Source organism: Rhipicephalus microplus, chromosome 5 (genome assembly GCF_043290135.1).
Source record: "Rhipicephalus microplus isolate Deutch F79 chromosome 5, USDA_Rmic, whole genome shotgun sequence".
NCBI classification, from domain to species: domain Eukaryota; kingdom Metazoa; phylum Arthropoda; class Arachnida; order Ixodida; family Ixodidae; genus Rhipicephalus; species Rhipicephalus microplus.
Window position 1 is genome coordinate 173,587,643 of NC_134704.1, and position 17,538 is coordinate 173,605,180.

The 17,538-nt window shown below is 46.4% G+C and overlaps 23 non-coding genes across 23 annotated transcripts; all 23 read right to left on the reverse strand.

Moving 5' to 3' along the window:
• Window positions 1-56: 56 nt before the first annotated feature.
• On the reverse strand, window positions 57-130 carry TRNAT-AGU (transfer RNA threonine (anticodon AGU)). The gene has a single exon. It is a non-coding gene; the product is annotated as a tRNA-Thr (tRNA).
• Window positions 131-225: 95 nt separating this feature from the next.
• Window positions 226-299, reverse strand: TRNAT-AGU (transfer RNA threonine (anticodon AGU)). The gene has a single exon. It is a non-coding gene; the product is annotated as a tRNA-Thr (tRNA).
• Window positions 300-1,070: 771 nt separating this feature from the next.
• TRNAA-AGC (transfer RNA alanine (anticodon AGC)) lies at window positions 1,071-1,144 on the reverse strand. Its single transcript has one exon. It is a non-coding gene; the product is annotated as a tRNA-Ala (tRNA).
• Window positions 1,145-3,082: 1,938 nt separating this feature from the next.
• On the reverse strand, window positions 3,083-3,156 carry TRNAT-AGU (transfer RNA threonine (anticodon AGU)). The gene has a single exon. It is a non-coding gene; the product is annotated as a tRNA-Thr (tRNA).
• Window positions 3,157-3,420: 264 nt separating this feature from the next.
• Window positions 3,421-3,494, reverse strand: TRNAT-GGU (transfer RNA threonine (anticodon GGU)). The gene has a single exon. It is a non-coding gene; the product is annotated as a tRNA-Thr (tRNA).
• A 595-nt stretch (window positions 3,495-4,089) lies between these two features.
• TRNAT-AGU (transfer RNA threonine (anticodon AGU)) lies at window positions 4,090-4,163 on the reverse strand. The gene has a single exon. It is a non-coding gene; the product is annotated as a tRNA-Thr (tRNA).
• Window positions 4,164-4,426: 263 nt separating this feature from the next.
• On the reverse strand, window positions 4,427-4,500 carry TRNAT-AGU (transfer RNA threonine (anticodon AGU)). The gene has a single exon. It is a non-coding gene; the product is annotated as a tRNA-Thr (tRNA).
• A 95-nt stretch (window positions 4,501-4,595) lies between these two features.
• On the reverse strand, window positions 4,596-4,669 carry TRNAT-AGU (transfer RNA threonine (anticodon AGU)). Its single transcript has one exon. It is a non-coding gene; the product is annotated as a tRNA-Thr (tRNA).
• A 771-nt stretch (window positions 4,670-5,440) lies between these two features.
• Window positions 5,441-5,514, reverse strand: TRNAA-AGC (transfer RNA alanine (anticodon AGC)). Its single transcript has one exon. It is a non-coding gene; the product is annotated as a tRNA-Ala (tRNA).
• Window positions 5,515-6,780: 1,266 nt separating this feature from the next.
• On the reverse strand, window positions 6,781-6,854 carry TRNAT-AGU (transfer RNA threonine (anticodon AGU)). Its single transcript has one exon. It is a non-coding gene; the product is annotated as a tRNA-Thr (tRNA).
• A 264-nt stretch (window positions 6,855-7,118) lies between these two features.
• On the reverse strand, window positions 7,119-7,192 carry TRNAT-AGU (transfer RNA threonine (anticodon AGU)). The gene has a single exon. It is a non-coding gene; the product is annotated as a tRNA-Thr (tRNA).
• A 432-nt stretch (window positions 7,193-7,624) lies between these two features.
• Window positions 7,625-7,698, reverse strand: TRNAT-UGU (transfer RNA threonine (anticodon UGU)). Its single transcript has one exon. It is a non-coding gene; the product is annotated as a tRNA-Thr (tRNA).
• Window positions 7,699-7,961: 263 nt separating this feature from the next.
• TRNAT-AGU (transfer RNA threonine (anticodon AGU)) lies at window positions 7,962-8,035 on the reverse strand. The gene has a single exon. It is a non-coding gene; the product is annotated as a tRNA-Thr (tRNA).
• A 95-nt stretch (window positions 8,036-8,130) lies between these two features.
• On the reverse strand, window positions 8,131-8,204 carry TRNAT-AGU (transfer RNA threonine (anticodon AGU)). Its single transcript has one exon. It is a non-coding gene; the product is annotated as a tRNA-Thr (tRNA).
• Window positions 8,205-8,467: 263 nt separating this feature from the next.
• Window positions 8,468-8,541, reverse strand: TRNAT-UGU (transfer RNA threonine (anticodon UGU)). The gene has a single exon. It is a non-coding gene; the product is annotated as a tRNA-Thr (tRNA).
• Window positions 8,542-8,636: 95 nt separating this feature from the next.
• TRNAT-GGU (transfer RNA threonine (anticodon GGU)) lies at window positions 8,637-8,710 on the reverse strand. Its single transcript has one exon. It is a non-coding gene; the product is annotated as a tRNA-Thr (tRNA).
• Window positions 8,711-9,140: 430 nt separating this feature from the next.
• On the reverse strand, window positions 9,141-9,214 carry TRNAT-UGU (transfer RNA threonine (anticodon UGU)). The gene has a single exon. It is a non-coding gene; the product is annotated as a tRNA-Thr (tRNA).
• A 1,616-nt stretch (window positions 9,215-10,830) lies between these two features.
• Window positions 10,831-10,904, reverse strand: TRNAT-UGU (transfer RNA threonine (anticodon UGU)). The gene has a single exon. It is a non-coding gene; the product is annotated as a tRNA-Thr (tRNA).
• A 263-nt stretch (window positions 10,905-11,167) lies between these two features.
• TRNAT-AGU (transfer RNA threonine (anticodon AGU)) lies at window positions 11,168-11,241 on the reverse strand. Its single transcript has one exon. It is a non-coding gene; the product is annotated as a tRNA-Thr (tRNA).
• Window positions 11,242-11,336: 95 nt separating this feature from the next.
• TRNAT-AGU (transfer RNA threonine (anticodon AGU)) lies at window positions 11,337-11,410 on the reverse strand. Its single transcript has one exon. It is a non-coding gene; the product is annotated as a tRNA-Thr (tRNA).
• A 263-nt stretch (window positions 11,411-11,673) lies between these two features.
• TRNAT-UGU (transfer RNA threonine (anticodon UGU)) lies at window positions 11,674-11,747 on the reverse strand. The gene has a single exon. It is a non-coding gene; the product is annotated as a tRNA-Thr (tRNA).
• A 1,418-nt stretch (window positions 11,748-13,165) lies between these two features.
• On the reverse strand, window positions 13,166-13,239 carry TRNAT-GGU (transfer RNA threonine (anticodon GGU)). The gene has a single exon. It is a non-coding gene; the product is annotated as a tRNA-Thr (tRNA).
• Window positions 13,240-13,669: 430 nt separating this feature from the next.
• On the reverse strand, window positions 13,670-13,743 carry TRNAT-UGU (transfer RNA threonine (anticodon UGU)). The gene has a single exon. It is a non-coding gene; the product is annotated as a tRNA-Thr (tRNA).
• Window positions 13,744-17,538: the final 3,795 nt, after the last annotated feature.

Below are 17,538 nucleotides of genomic sequence, written 5' to 3' on the forward strand. Positions count from 1 at the left end.
ATTTTGAAATAAACTTCGAAAACAAAAAACTAGAGAGACGTTTGTCTTGACTCTCGAGGCACCGGTGAGATTCGAACTCACGATCTCCTGTTTACTAGACAGGCGCTTTAACCAACTAAGCCACGGCGCCTGCACAGCGTCTTGCTCAGGCAGTCACACCATCAGAAGAATTTCGAACTAAACTTCGAAAACAAAAAACTAGAGAGAAGCTTGCCTTGACTCTCGAGGCACCAGTGAGATTCGAACTCATGCTCTCCTGTTTACTAGACAGGCGCTTTAACCAACTAAGCCACGGCGCCTGCGCGGCGTCTTGTTTCGGCAGTGACACCATCAAAAATATTTCGAACTAAACTTCGAAAACAAAAAACTAGAGAGACGGTAGTCTTGACTCTCGAGGGCCCGTGAGATTAGAACTCACGATCTCCTGTTTACTAGACAGGTGCTTTAACCAACTAAGCCACGGCGCCTGCGCAGCGTGTTGTTCAGGCAGTGACACCATCAGAAGTATTTCGAACTAAACTTCGAAAACAAAAAACTAGAGAGACGTTTGTCTTGACTCTCGAAGCACCGGTAAGATTCAAACTCACGATCTCCTGTTTACAAGACAGGCGCTTTAACCAACTAAGCCACGGCTCCTGCGCAGCCTCTTGTTCAGGCAGTCACACCATCAGAAGAATTTCGAACTAAACTTCGAAAACAAAAAACTAGAGAGAGGTTTGTCTTGACTCTCGAGGCACCAGTGAGATTCGAACTGATGATCTCCTGTTTACTAGACAGGCACTTTAACCAACTAAGCCACTGTGTCTGCGCAGCCTCTTGTTCAGGCAGTGACACCATCAGAAATATTTCGAACTAAACTTAAAAAAACAAAAAGCTAGAGAGACGTTTGTCTAGACTCTCGAGGCACCGGTGAGATTCGAACTCACGATCTCCTGTTTACTAGACAGGCGCTTTAACCAACGAAGCCACGTCACCTGTGCAGCGTCTTGTTCAGGCAGCGAAACCATCAGAAGTATTTCAAAATAAACTTCGAAGACAAAAAACTAGAGAGACGTTTGTCTTGACTCTCGAGGCACCGGTGAGATTCGAACTCACGATCTCCTGTTTGCTAGACAGGCGCTTCAACTAACTAAGCCACGGCGCCTGCGCAGCGTCGTGTTCAGGCAGTCACACCATAAGAAGAATTTCGAACTAAACTTCGAAAACAAAAAACTAGAGAGACGTTTGTCTTGACTCTCGAGGAACCAGTGAGATTCGAAATCACGATCTCCTAATTACTAGACAGGCGCTTTAACTAACCAAGCCACGGCGCCTGTGCAGCGTCTTGTTCAGGCAGTGACACCATCAGAAGTATTTCGAACTAAGCTTCGAAAACAAAAAACTGGAGAGACGTTAGTCTTGACTCCCGAAGCACCGGTGAGATTCGAACTCACAATTTCCTGTTTACTAGACAGGCGCTTTAACTAACTAAGCCACGGCGCCTGCACAGCGTCTTGTTCAGGCAGTGACACCATCAGAAGTATTTCGAACTAAAATTCGAAAAAAAAAGTACTGAAAGTTGGGCGAGTTGGTACTCGATCATGACTTCTTTGCGCAAAGACGTACACGGACACAAAGAAAAGAGGCAAACAACTTGGGCGCCCGTGTTGTTTGCCTCTTTTCCTTGTGTCCATGTACGTGTTTGCGCAAAAAAGTCATGAATGTTCGAAAACAAAAAACTAGGGAGACGTCAGTCTTGACTCCCGAGGCACCGCTGAGATTCGAACTCAAGATCTCCTGCTTACCAGACTGGCGCTTTAACTAAGCCACGGCGCCTGCAGCGTCTTGTTCAGGCAGTGACACCATCAGTAGTATTTCGAACTATACTTCGAAAACAAAAAACGAGAGAGACGTTAGTCTTCACTCGCGAGGCACCGGTGAGATTCGAACTCACGATCTCCTGTTTACTAGACAAGCGCTTTAACCAACTAAGCCACTGTGTCTGCGCAGCCTCTTGTTCAGACAGTGACACCATCAGAAGTATTTCGAACTAAACTTCGAAAACAAAAAACTAGAGAGACGGTTGCCTTGACTCTCGAGGCACCGGTGAGATTCCAACTCATGCTCTCCTGTTTACTAGACAGGCGCTTTAACCAACTAAGCCACGGCGCCTGCGCGGCGTCTTGTTTGGGCAGTGACACCATCAAAAATATTTCGAACTAAACTTCGAAAACAAAAAACTAGAGAGACGGTTGCCTTGACTCTCGAGGCACCGGTAAGATTCGAACTACGATCTCCCGTTTACTAGACAGGCTCTTTAACTAACTAAGCCACGGCGCCTGCGCAGCCTCTTGTTCAGGCAGTCACATCATCAGAAGTATTTCGAAGTAAACTTCGAAAACAAAAAACTAGAGAGCCGTTTGTCTTGACTCTCGAGGCACCGGTGAGATTCGAACTCACGATCTCCTGTTTACTTGACAGGCGCTTTAACTAACTAAGCCACGGCGCCTGCGCAGCGTTTTATTCAGGCAGTGACACCATCAGAAGTATTTCGAACTAAAATTCGAAAACAAAAGTACTGAAAGTTGGGCGAGTTGGTACTCGATCATGACTTCTTTGCGCAAAGACGTACACGGACACAAAGAAAAGAGGCAAACAACTTGGGCGCCCGTGTTGTTTGCCTCTTTTCCTTGTGTCCATGTACGTGTTTGCGCAAAAAAGTCATGAATGTTCGAAAACAAAAAACTAGGGAGACGTCAGTCTTGACTCCCGAGGCACCGGTGAGATTCGAACTCAAGATCTCCTGCTTACCAGACTGGCGCTTTAACTAAGCCACGGCGCCTGCAGCGTCTCGTTCAGGCAGTGACACCATCAGTAGTATTTCGAACTATACTTCGAAAACAAAAAACGAGAGAGACGTTAGTCTTCACTCGCGAGGCACCGGTGAGCTTCGAACTCACGATCTCCTGTTTACTAGACAAGCGCTTTAACCAACTAAGCCACGCGCCTGCGCAGCGTCTTGTTCAGACAGTGACACCATCAGAAGTATTTTGAAATAAACTTCGACAACAAAAAACTAGAGAGACGTTTGTCTTGACTCTCGAGGCACCGGTGAGATTCGAACTCACAATCTCCTGTTTACTAGACAGGCGTTTTAACCAACTAAGCCACGGCGCCTGCGCAGCGTCTTCTTCAGGCAGTCACACCATCAGAAGAATTTCGAACTAAACTTCGAAAACAAAAAACTAGAGAGACGGTTGACCTGACTCTCGAGGCACCAGTGAGATTCGAACTCATGCTTTCCTGTTTACTAGACAGGCGCTTTAACCAACTAAGCCACGGCGCCTGCGCGGCGTCTTGTTTGGGCAGTGACACCATCAGAAGTATTTCGAACTAAACTTCGAAAACAAAAAACTAGAGAGCCGTTTGTTTTGACTCTCGAGGCACCGGTGAGGTTCGAACTCACGATCTCCTGCTTACCAGACAGGCGCTTTAACTAACTAAACCACGGCGCCTGCAGCGTCTTGTTCAGGCAGTGACACCATCAGAAGTATTTTGAAATAAACTTCGAAAACAAAAAACTAGGGAGACGTCAGTCTTGACTCCCGAGGCACCGGTGAGATTCGAACTCAAGATCTCTTGCTTACCAGACAGGCGCTTTAGCTAACTAAGCCACGGTGCCTGCAGCGTCTTGTTCAGGCAGTGACACCATCAGAAGTATTTCGAACTATACTTCGAAAACAAAAAACTAGAGAGACGTTAGTCTTCACTCTCGAGGCACCGGTGAGATTCGAACTCACGATCTCCTGTTTACTAGACAGGCGCTTTAACCAACTAAGCCACGCGCCTGCGCAGCGTCTTGTTCAGACAGTGACACCATCAGAAGTATTTCGAAATAAACTTCGAAAACAAAATCTAGAGAGACGTTTGTTTTGACTATCGAGGCACCGGTGAAATTCGAATTCACGATCTCCTGTTTACTAGACAGGCGCTTTAACCAACTAAGCCACGCGCCTGCGCAGCGTCTTGTTCAGACAGTGACACCATCAGAAGTATTTCGAAATAAACTTCGAAAACAAAAAACTAGAGAGACGTTTGTCTTGACTCTCGAGGCACCGGTGAGATTCGAACTCACGATCTCCTGTTTACTAGACAGGCGCTTTAACCAACTTAGCCGCGGCGCCTGCACAGCGTCTTGTTCAGGCAGTCACACCATCAGAAGAATTTCGAACTAAACTTCGAAAACAAAAAACTAGAGAGACGGTTGCCTTGACTCTCGAGGCACCAGTGAGATTCGAACTCACGATCTCCTGTTTACTAGACAGGCGCTTTAACCAACTAAGCCACGCGCCTGCGCAGCGTCTTGTTCAGACAGTGACACCATCAGAAGTATTTTGAAATAAACTTCGAAAACAAAAAACTAGAGAGACGTTTGTCTTGACTCTCGAGGCACCGGTGAGATTCGAACTCACGATCTCCTGTTTACTAGACAGGCGCTTTAACCAACTAAGCCACGGCGCCTGCACAGCGTCTTGCTCAGGCATTCACACCATCAGAAGAATTTCGAACTAAACTTCGAAAACAAAAAACTAGAGAGAAGCTTGCCTTGACTCTCGAGGCACCAGTGAGATTCGAACTCATGCTCTCCTGTTTACTAGACAGGCGCTTTAACCAACTAAGCCACGGCGCCTGCGCGGCGTCTTGTTTCGGCAGTGACACCATCAAAAATATTTCGAACTAAACTTCGAAAACAAAAAACTAGAGAGACGGTAGTCTTGACTCTCGAGGGCCCGTGAGATTAGAACTCACGATCTCCTGTTTACTAGACAGGTGCTTTAACCAACTAAGCCACGGCGCCTGCGCAGCGTGTTGTTCAGGCAGTGACACCATCAGAAGTATTTCGAACTAAACTTCGAAAACAAAAAACTAGAGAGACGTTTGTCTTGACTCTCGAAGCACCGGTAAGATTCAAACTCACGATCTCCTGTTTACAAGACAGGCGCTTTAACCAACTAAGCCACGGCTCCTGCGCAGCCTCTTGTTCAGGCAGTCACACCATCAGAAGAATTTCGAACTAAACTTCGAAAACAAAAAACTAAAGAGAGGTTTGTCTTGACTCTCGAGGCACCAGTGAGATTCGAACTGATGATCTCCTGTTTACTAGACAGGCACTTTAACCAACTAAGCCACTGTGTCTGCGCAGCCTCTTGTTCAGGCAGTGACACCATCAGAAATATTTCGAACTAAACTTAAAAAAACAAAAAGCTAGAGAGACGTTTGTCTAGACTCTCGAGGCACCGGTGAGATTCGAACTCACGATCTCCTGTTTACTAGACAGGCGCTTTAACCAACGAAGCCACGTCACCTGTGCAGCGTCTTGTTCAGGCAGCGAAACCATCAGAAGTATTTCAAAATAAACTTCGAAAACAAAAAACTAGAGAGACGTTTGTCTTGACTCTCGAGGCACCGGTGAGATTCGAACTCACGATCTCCTGTTTGCTAGACAGGCGCTTCAACTAACTAAGCCACGGCGCCTGCGCAGCGTCGTGTTCAGGCAGTCACACCATAAGAAGAATTTCGAACTAAACTTCGAAAACAAAAAACTAGAGAGACGTTTGTCTTGACTCTCGAGGAACCAGTGAGATTCGAAATCACGATCTCCTAATTACTAGACAGGCGCTTTAACTAACCAAGCCACGGCGCCTGTGCAGCGTCTTGTTCAGGCAGTGACACCATCAGAAGTATTTCGAACTAAGCTTCGAAAACAAAAAACTGGAGAGACGTTAGTCTTGACTCCCGAAGCACCGGTGAGATTCGAACTCACAATTTCCTGTTTACTAGACAGGCGCTTTAACTAACTAAGCCACGGCGCCTGCACAGCGTCTTGTTCAGGCAGTGACACCATCAGAAGTATTTCGAACTAAAATTCGAAAAAAAAGTACTGAAAGTTGGGCGAGTTGGTACTCGATCATGACTTCTTTGCGCAAAGACGTACACGGACACAAAGAAAAGAGGCAAACAACTTGGGCGCCCGTGTTGTTTGCCTCTTTTCCTTGTGTCCATGTACGTGTTTGCGCAAAAAAGTCATGAATGTTCGAAAACAAAAAACTAGGGAGACGTCAGTCTTGACTCCCGAGGCACCGCTGAGATTCGAACTCAAGATCTCCTGCTTACCAGACTGGCGCTTTAACTAAGCCACGGCGCCTGCAGCGTCTTGTTCAGGCAGTGACACCATCAGTAGTATTTCGAACTATACTTCGAAAACAAAAAACGAGAGAGACGTTAGTCTTCACTCGCGAGGCACCGGTGAGATTCGAACTCACGATCTCCTGTTTACTAGACAAGCGCTTTAACCAACTAAGCCACTGTGTCTCCGCAGCCTCTTGTTCAGACAGTGACACCATCAGAAGTATTTCGAACTAAACTTCGAAAACAAAAAACTAGAGAGACGGTCGCCTTGACTCTCGAGGCACCGGTGAGATTCGAACTACGATCTCCCGTTTACTAGACAGGCGCTTTAACTAACTAAGCCACGGCGCCTGCAGCGTCTTGTTCAGGCAGTGACACCATCAGAAGTATTTCGAACTATACTTCGAAAACAAAAAACTAGAGAGACGTTAGTCTTCACTCTCGAGGCACCGGTGAGATTCAAACTCACGATCTCCTGTTTACTAGACAGGTGCTTTAACCAACTAAGCCTCGCGCCTGCGCAGCGTCTTGTTCAGACAGTGACACCATCAGAAGTATTTCGAAATAAACTTCGAAAACAAAAAACTAGAGAGACGTTTGGCTTGACTCTCGAGGCACCGGTGAGATTCGAACTTACGATCTCCTGTTTACTAGACAGGCGCTTTAACCAACTAAGCCACGGCGCCTGCACAGCGTCTTGTTCAGACAGTGACACCACCAGAAGTATTTCGAAATAAACTTCGAAAACACAAAAACTAGAGAGACGTTTGTCTTGACTCTCGAGGCACCGGTGAGATTCGAACTCATGATCTCCTGTTTACTAGACAGGCGCTTTAACCAACAAAGCCACGCGCCTGCGCAGCGGGTTGTTCAGACAGTGACACCATCAGAAGTATTTCGAAATAAACTTCGAAAACAAAAAACTAGAGAGACGTTTGTCTTGACTCTCGAGGCACCAGTGAGATTCGAACTCACGATCTCCTGTTTACTAGACAGGCGCTTTAACCAACTAAGCCACGGCGCCTGCACAGCGTCTTGTTCAGGCAGTCACACCATCAGAAGAATTTCGAACTAAACTTCGAAAACAAAAAACTAGAGAGACGGTTGCGTTGACTCTCGAGGCACCAGTGTGATTCGAACTCATGCTCTCCTGTTTACTAGACAGGCGCTTTAACCAACTAAGCCACGGCGCCTGCGCGGCGTCTTGTTTGGGCAGTGACACCATCAAAAATATTTCGAACTAAACTTCGAAAACAAAAAACTAGAGAGACGTTAGTCTTGACTCTCGAGGACCCGTGAGATTAGAACTCACGATCTCCTGTTTACTAGACAGGTGCTTTAACCAACTAAGCCACGGCGCCTGCGCAGCGTGTTGTTCAGGCAGTGACACCATCAGAAGTATTTCGAACTAAACTTCGAAAACAAAAAACTAGAGAGACGTTTGTCTTGACTCTCGAAGCACCGGTGAGATTCGAACTCAGGATCTCCTGTTTACAAGACAGGCGCTTTAACCAACTAAGCCACGGCTCCTGCGCAGCCTCTTGTTCAGGCATTCACACCATCAGAAGAATTTCGAACTAAACTTCGAAAACAAAAAACTAGAGAGACGGTTGCCTTGACTCTCGAGGCACCAGTGAGATTCGAACTCACGATCTCCTGTTTACTAGACAGGCGCTTTAACCAACTAAGCCACGCGCCTGCGCAGCGTCTTGTTCAGACAGTGACACCATCAGAAGTATTTCGAAATAAACTTCGAAAACAAAAAACTAGAGAGACGTTTGTCTTGACTCTCGAGGCACCGGTGAGATTCGAACTCACGATCTCCTGTTTACTAGACAGGCGCTTTAACCAACTAAGCCACGGCGCCTGTACAGCGTCTTGTTCAGGCAGTCACACCATCAGAAGAATTTCGAACTAAACTTCGAAAACAAAAAACTAGAGAGACGCTTGCCTTGACTCTCGAGGCACCAGTGAGATTCGAACTCATGCTCTCCTGTTTACTAGACAGGCGCTTTAACCAACTAAGCCACGGCGCCTGCGCGGCGTCTTGTTTCGGCAGTGACACCATCAAAAATATTTCGAACTAAACTTCGAAAACAAAAAACTAGAGAGACGGTAGTCTTGACTCTCGAGGACCCGTGAGATTAGATCTCATGATCTCCTGTTTACTAGACAGGTGCTTTAACCAACTAAGCCACGGCGCCTGCGCAGCGTGTTGTTCAGGCAGTGACACCATCAGAAGTATTTCGAACTAAACTTCGAAAACAAAAAACTAGAGAGACGTTTGTCTTGACTCTCGAAGCACCGGTGAGATTCAAACTCACGATCTCCTGTTTACAAGACAGGCGCTTTAACCAACTAAGCCACGGCTCCTGCGCAGCCTCTTGTTCAGGCAGTCACACCATCAGAAGAATTTCGAACTAAACTTCGAAAACAAAAAACTAGAGAGCCGTTTGTTTTGACTCTCGAGGCACCGGTGAGGTTCGAACTCACGATCTCCTGCTTACCAGACAGGCGCTTTAACTAACTAAACCACGGCGCCTGCAGCGTCTTGTTCAGGCAGTGACACCATCAGAAGTATCTCGAACTATACTTCGAAAACAAAAAAACTAGAGAGACGTTAGTCTTCACTCTCGAGGCACCGGTGAGATTCGAACTCACGATCTCCTGTTTACAACACAGGCGCTTTAACCAACCAAGCCACGCGCCTGCGCAGCGTCTTGTTCAGACAGTGACACCATCAGAAGTATTTCGAACTAAACTTCGAAAACAAAAAACTAGAGAGACGTTAGTCTTGACTCTCGAGGACCCGTGAGATTAGAACTCACGATATCCTGTTTACTAGACAGGTGCTGTAACCAACTAAGCCACGGCGCCTGCGCAGTGTGTTGTTCAGGCAGTGACACCATCAGAAGTATTTCGAACTAAACTTCGAAAACAAAAAACTAGAGAGACGTTTGTCTTGACTCTCGAAGCACCGGTGAGATTCGAACTCACGATCTCCCGTTCACAAGACAGGCGCTTTAACCAACTAAGCCACGGCGCCTGCGCAGCCTCTTGTTCAGGCAGTCACACCATCAGAAGAATTTCGAACTAAACTTCGAAAACAAAAAAAAACTAGAGAGAAGTTTGTCTTGACTCTCGAGGCACCGGTGAGATTCGAACTCACGATCTCCTGTTTACTAGACAGGCGCTTTAACCATCTAAGCCACGCGCCTGCGCAGCCTCTTGTTCAGACAGTGACACCATCAGAAGTATTTCGAAATAAACTTCGAAAACAAAAACTAGAGAGACGTTTGTCTTGACTCTCGAGGCACTGCTGAGATTCGAACTCATGTTCTCCTGTTTACTAGACAGGCACTTTAACCAACTAAGCCACTGTGTCTGCGGAGCCTCTTGTTCAGGCAGTGACACCATCAGAAGTATTTCGAACTAAACTTGGAAAACAAAAAGCTAGAGAGACGTTTGTCTTGACTCTCGAGGCACCGGTGAGATTCGAACTCACGATCTCCTGTTTACTAGACAGGCGCTTTAACCAACGAAGCCACGTCACCTGTGCAGCGTCTTGTTCAGGCAGCGAAACCATCAGAAGTATTTCGAACTAAACTTCGAAAACAAAAAACTAGAGAGACGTTTGTGTTGACTCTCAAGGCACCGGTGAGAATCGAACTCACGATCTCCTGTTTACTAGACAGGCGCTTTAACCAACTAAGCCACGCGCCTGCGCAGCGTCTTGTTCAGACAGTGACACCATCAGAAGTATTTCGAACTAAACTTCGAAAACAAAAAACTAGAGAGACGTTTGTCTTTTCTCTCGAGGCACCGGTGAGATTCAAACTCGCGATCTCCTGTTTACTAGACAGGCGCTTTAACTAAAGAAGCCACGGCGCCTGCGCAGCGTCTTGTTCAGGCAGTGACACCATCAGAAGTAATTCGAACTAAACATCGAAAACAAAAAACTAGAGAGACGTTTGAATTTACTCTCGAGGCACCGGTGAGATTCCAACTCACGATCTCTTGTTTACTAGACAGGCGCTTCAACGAACTAAGCCACGGCGCGTGCGCGACATCTTGTAGAGGCAGTGACACCATTAAAAGTATTTCGAACTATACTTCGAAAACAAAAAATTACAGAGAAATTTGTCTGGTCTCTCGAGGTACCGGTGAGATTCGAGCTCACTATCTCCTGTTTACTAGACAGGTGAGATAACGAACTAAGACACGGTGCCTGCGCAACATCTTCTTCAGCCAGTGACACCATTAGAAGCATTTTAAATTATAGTTCAAAAACAAAAAAACTAGAGAGACGTTAGTCATGACTCTTGAGGCACCGGTGGGATTTGAACTCACGATCTCCTGTTTACTAGACTGGCGATTTAGCCAAATAACCCACGGCGCCTGCGCAGCGCCTTGTTCAGGCAGTGACACCATTAGAAGTATTTAGAACTATACTTCGAAAAGAAAAAACTAGAGAGACGTTAGTCTTGACTCTCGAGGACCCGTGAGATTCGAACTCACGATCTCCTGTTTACTAGACAGGCGCTTTAACCAACTAAGCCACGGCGCCTGCGCAGCGTGCTCTTCACGCAGTGACACCATCAGAAGTATTTCGAAATAAACTGCGAAAACAAAAAATTAGAGAGACGTCTGTCTAGACTCTCGAGGCACCGGTGAGATTCGAACTCACGATCTCCTGTTTACAAGACAGGCGCTTTAACCAACTAAGCCACGGCTCCTGCGCAGCCTCTTGTTCAGGCAGTCACACCATCAGAAGAATTTCGAACTAAACTTCGAAAACAAAAAACTAGAGAGAGGTTTGTCTTGACTCTCGAGGCACCGGTGAGATTCGAACTCACGATCTTCTGTTTACTAGACAGGCGCTGTAACCATCTAAGCCACGCGCCTGCTCAGCGTCTTGTTCAGACAGTGACACCATCAGAAGTATTTCGAAATAAACTTCGAAAACAAAAAACTAGAGAGACGTTTGTCTTGACTCTCGAGGCACCGGTGAGATTCGAACTCACGATCTCCTGTTTACTAGACAGGCGCTTTAACCAACTAAGCCACGGCGCCTGCACAGCGTCTTGTTCAGGCAGTCACACCATCAGAAGAATTTCGAACTAAACTTCGAAAACAAAAGACTAGAGAGACGCTTGCCTTGACTCTCGAGGCACCAGTGAGATTCGAACTCATGCTCTCCTGTTTACTAGACAGGCGCTTTAACCAACTAAGCCACGGCGCCTGCGCGGCGTCTTGTTTCGGCAGTGACACCATCAAAAATATTTCGAACTAAATTTCGAAAACAAAAAACTAGAGAGACGGTAGTCTTGACTCTCGAGGACCCGTGAGATTAGAACTCACGATCTCCTGTTTACTAGACAGGTGCTTTAACCAACTAAGCCACGGCGCCTGCGCAGCGTGTTGTTCAGGCAGTGACACCATCAGAAGTATTTCGAACTAAACTTCGAAAACAAAAAACTAGAGAGACGTTTGTCTTGACTCTCGAAGCACCGGTGAGATTCAAACTCACGATCTCCTGTTTACAAGACAGGCGCTTTAACCAACTAAGCCACGGCTCCTGCGCAGCCTCTTGTTTAGGCAGTCACACCATCAGAAGAATTTCGAACTAAACTTCGAAAACAAAAAACTAGAGAGAGGTTTGTCTTGACTCTCGAGGCACCGGTGAGATTCGAACTCACGATCTTTTGTTTACTAGACAGGCGCTGTAACCATCTAAGCCACGCGCCTGCTCAGCGTCTTGTTCAGACAGTGACACCATCAGAAGTATTTCGAAATAAACTTCGAAAACAAAAAACTAGAGAGACGTTTGTCTTGACTCTCGAGGCACCAGTGAGATTCGAACTGATGATCTCCTGTTTACTAGACAGGCACTTTAACCAACTAAGCCACTGTGTCTGCGCAGCCTCTTGTTCAGGCAGTGACACCATCAGAAATATTTCGAACTAAACTTAAAAAAACAAAAAGCTAGAGAGACGTTAGTTTAGACTCTCGAGGCACCGGTGAGATTCGAACTCACGATCTCCTGTTTACTAGACAGGCGCTTTAACCAACGAAGCCACGTCACCTGTGCAGCGTCTTGTTCAGGCAGCGAAACCATCAGAAGTATTTCGAACTAAACTTCGAAAACAAAACACTAGGGAGACGTTTGTGTTGACTCTCGAGGCACCGGTGAAAATCGAACTCACGATCTCCTGTTTACTAGACAGGCGCTTTAACCAACTAAGCCACGCGCCTGCGCAGAATCTTGTTCAGACTGTGACACCATCAGAAGTATTTCGAACTAAACTTCGAAAACAAAAAAACTAGAGAGACGTTTGTCTTGACTCTCGAGGCACCGGTGAGATTCGAACTCACGATCTTTTGTTTACTAGACAGGCGCTTTAACGAACTAAGCCACGGCGCCTGCGCAGCGTCTTGTTCAGGCAGTCACACCATCAGAAGAATTTCGAACTAAACTTCGAAAACAAAAAACTAGAGAGACGGTTGCCTTGACTCTCGAGGCACCGGTGAGATTCCAACTCATGCTCTCCTGTTTACTAGACAGGAGCTTTAACCGACTAAGCCACGGCGCCTGCGCGGCGTCTTGTTTGGGCAGTGACACCATCAAAAATATTTCGAACTAAACTTCGAAAACAAAAAACTAGAGAGACCGTTGCCTTGACTCTCGAGGCACCGGTGAGATTCGAACTACGATCTCCCGTTTACTAGACAGGCTCTTTAACTAACTAAGCCACGGCGCCTGCGCAGCCTCTTGTTCAGGCAGTCACATCATCAGAAGTATTTCGAAGTAAACTTCGAAAACAAAAAACTAGAGAGCCGTTTGTCTTGACTCTCGAGGCACCGGTGAGATTCGAACACTGCCCAAACAAGACGCCGCACCTGCGCGGCGTCTTGTTTGGGCAGTGACACCATCAGAAGTATTTCGAACTAAACTTCGAAAACAAAAAAACTAGAGAGCCGTTTGTTTTGACTCTCGAGGCACCGGTGAGGTTCGAACTCACGATCTCCTGCTTACCAGACAGGCGCTTTAACTAACTAAACCACGGCGCCTGCAGCGTCTTGTTCAGGCAGTGACACCATCAGAAGTATCTCGAACTATACTTCGAAAACAAAAAAACTAGAGAGACGTTAGTCTTCACTCTCGAGGCACCGGTGAGATTCGAACTCACGATCTCGTGTTTACAACACAGGCGCTTTAACCAACCAAGCCACGCGCCTGCGCAGCGTCTTGTTCAGACAGTGACACCATCAGAAGTATTTCGAACTAAATTTCGAAAACAAAAAACTAGAGAGACGTTAGTCTTGACTCTCGAGGACCCATGAGATTAGAACTCACGATATCCTGTTTACTAGACAGGTGCTTTAACCAACTAAGCCACGGCGCCTGCGCAGTGTGTTGTTCAGGCAGTGACACCATCAGAAGTATTTCGAACTAAACTTCGAAAACAAAAAACTAGAGAGACGTTTGTCTTGACTCTCGAAGCACCGGTGAGATTCGAACTCACGATCTCCCATTCACAAGACAGGCGCTTTAACCAACTAAGCCATGGCGCCTGCGCAGCCTCTTGTTCAGGCAGTCACACCATCAGAAGAATTTCGAACTAAACTTCGAAAACAAAAAAACTAGAGAGAAGTTTGTCTTGACTCTCGAGGCACCGGTGAGATTCGAACTCACGATCTCCTGTTTACTAGACAGGCGCTTTAACCATCTAAGCCACGCGCCTGCGCAGCCTCTTGTTCAGACAGTGACACCATCAGAAGTATTTCGAAATAAACTTCGAAAACAAAAAACTAGAGAGACGTTTGTCTTGACTCTCGAGGCACTGCTGAGATTCGAACTCATGATCTCCTGTTCACTAGACAGGCACTTTAACCAACTAAGCCACTGTGTCTGCGGAGCCTCTTGTTCAGGCAGTGACACCATCAGAAATATTTCGAACTAAACTTAAAAAAACAAAAAGCTAGAGAGACGTTTGTCTAGACTCTCGAGGCACCGGTGAGATTCGAACTCACGATCTCCTGTTTACTAGACAGGCGCTTTAACCAACGAAGCCACCTCACCTGTGCAGCGTCTTGTTCAGGCAGCGAAACCATCAGAAGTATTTCGAACTAAACTTCGAAAACAAAACACTAGGGAGACGTTTGTGTTGACTCTCGAGGCACCGGTGAAAATCGAACTCACGATCTCCTGTTTACTAGACAGGCGCTTTAATCAACTAAGCCACGCGCCTGCGCAGAATCTTGTTCAGACAGTGACACCATCAGAAGTATTTCGAACTAAACTTCGAAAACAAATAAACTAGAGAGACGTTTGTCTTGACTCTCGAGGCACCGGTGAGATTCGAACTCACGATCTCTTGTTTACTAGACAGGCGCTTTAACGAACTAAGCCACGGCGCCTGCGCAGCGTCTTGTTCAGGCAGTCACACCATCAGAAGAATTTCGAACTAAACTTCGAAAACAAAAAACTAGAGAGATGGTTGCCTTGACTCTCGAGGCACCGGTGAGATTCCAACTCATGCTCTCCTGTTTACTAGACAGGGGCTTTAACCAACTAAGCCACGGCGCCTGCGCGGCGTCTTGTTTGGGCAGTGACACCATCAGAAGTATTTCGAAGTAAACTTCGAAAACAAAAAACTAGAGAGCCGTTTGTCTTGACTCTCGAGGCACCGGTGAGATTCGAACTCACGATCTCCTGTTTACTTGACAGGCACTTTAACTAACTAAGCCACGGCGCCTGCGCAGCGTTTTATTCAGGCAGTGACACCATCAGAAGTATTTCGAACCAAAATTCGAAAACAAAAGTACTGAAAGTTGGGCGAGTTGGTACTCGATTATGACTTCTTTGCGCAAAGACGTACACGGACACCAAGAAAAGAGGCAAACAACTTGGGCGCCCGTGTTGTTTGCCCCTTTTCCTTGTGTCCATGTACGTGTTTGCGCAAAAAAGTCATGAATGTTCGAAAACAAAAAACTAGGGAGACGTCAGTCTTGACTCCCGAGGCACCGGTGAGATTCGAACTCAAGATCTCCTGCTTACCAGACTGGCGCTTTAACTAAGATACGGCGCCTGCGCAGCGTCATCTTCAGGCAGTCACACCATCAGAAGAATTTCGAACTAAACTTCGAAAACAAAAAACTAGAGAGACGGTTGCCTTGACTCTCGAAGCACCAGTGAGATTCGAACTCATGCTCTCCTGTTTACTAGACAGGCGCTTTAACCAACTAAGCCACGCGCCTGCGCAGCGTCTTGTTCAGACAGTGACACCATCAGAAGTATTTCGAACTAAACTTCGAAAACAAAAAACTAGAGATTCGTTTGTCTTTTCTCTCGAGGCGCCGGTGAGATTCGAACTCGCGATCTCCTGTTTACTAGACAGGCGCTTTAACTAAAGAAGCCACGGCGCCTGCGCAGCGTCTTGTTCAGGCAGTGACACCATCAGAAGTAATTCGAACTAAACATCGAAAACAAAAAACTAGAGAGACGTTTGAATTTACTCTCGAGGCACCGGTGAGATTCCAACTCACGATCTCTTGTTTACTAGACAGGCGCTTCAACGAACTAAGCCACGGCGCGTGCGCGACATCTTGTAGAGGCAGTGACATCATTAAAAGTATTTCGAACTATACTTCGAAAACAAAAAATTACAGAGAAATTTGTCTTGTCTCTCGAGGTACTGGTGAGATTCGAGCTCACTATCTCCTGTTTACTAGACAGGTGAGATAACGAACTAAGACACGGTGCCTGCGCAACATCTTCTTCAGCCAGTGACACCATTAGAAGCATTTTAAATTATAGTTCAAAAACAAAAAACTAGAGAGACGTTAGTCATGACTCTTGAGGCACCGGTGGGATTTGAACTCACGATCTCCTGTTTACTAGACTGGCGATTTAGCCAAATAACCCACGGCGCCTGCGCAGCGCCTTGTTCAGGCAGTGACACCATTAGAAGTATTTAGAACTATACTTCGAAAAGAAAAAACTAGAGAGACGTTAGTCTTGACTCTCGAGGACCCGTGAGATTCGAACTCACGATCTCCTGTTTACTAGACAGGCGCTTTAACCAACTAAGCCACGGCGCCTGCGCAGCGTGCTCTTCACGCAGTCACACCATCAGAAGAATTTCGAACTAAATTTCGAAAACAAAAAACTAGAGAGAGGTTTGTCTTGACTCTCGAGGCACCGGTGAGATTCGAACTCACGATCTTCTGTTTACTAGACAGGCGCTGTAACCATCTAAGCCACGCGCCTGCTCAGCGTCTTGTTCAGACAGTGACACCATCAGAAGTATTTTGAAATAAACTTCGAAAACAAAAAACTAGAGAGACGTTTGTCTTGACTCTCGAGGCACCAGTGAGATTCGAACTGATGATCTCCTGTTTACTAGACAGGCACTTTAACCAACTAAGCCACTGTGTCTGCGCAGCCTCTTGTTCAGGCAGTGACACCATCAGAAATATTTCGAACTAAACTTAAAAAAACAAAAAGCTAGAGAGACGTTTGTCTAGACTCTCGAGGCACCGGTGAGATTCGAACTCACGATCTCCTGTTTACTAGACAGGCGCTTTAACCAACGAAGCCACGTCACCTGTGCAGCGTCTTGTTCAGGCAGCGAAACCATCAGAAGTATTTCGAACTAAACTTCGAAAACAAAACACTAGAGAGACGTTTGTGTTGAATCTCGAGGCACCGGTGAAAATTGAACTCACGATCTCCTGTTTACTAGACAGGCGCTTTAACCAACTAAGCCACGCGCCTGCGCAGAATCTTGTTCAGACAGTGACACCATCAGAAGTATTTCGAACTAAACTTCGAAAACAAAAAACTAGAGAGACGTTTGTCTTGACTCTCGAGGCACCGGTGAGATTCGAACTCACGATCTCTTGTTTACTAGACAGGCGCTTTAACGAACTAAGCCACGGCGCCTGCGCAGCGTCTTGTTCAGGCAGTCACACCATCAGAAGAATTTCGAACTAAACTTCGAAAACAAAAAACTAGAGAGACGCTTGCCTTGACTCTCGAGGCACCAGTGAGATTCGAACTCATGCTCTCCTGTTTACTAGACAGGCGCTTTAACCAAGCCACGGCGCCTGCGCGGCGTCTTGTTTCGGCAGTGACACCATCAAAAATATTTCGAACTAAACTTCGAAAACAAAAAACTAGAGAGACGGTAGTCTTGACTCTCGAGGACCCGTGAGATTAGAACTCACGATCTCCTGTTTACTAGACAGGTGCTTTAACCAACTAAGCCACGGCGCCTGCGCAGCGTGTTGTTCAGGCAGTGACACCATCAGAAGTATTTCGAACTAAACTTCGAAAACAAAAAACTAGAGAGACGTTTGTCTTGA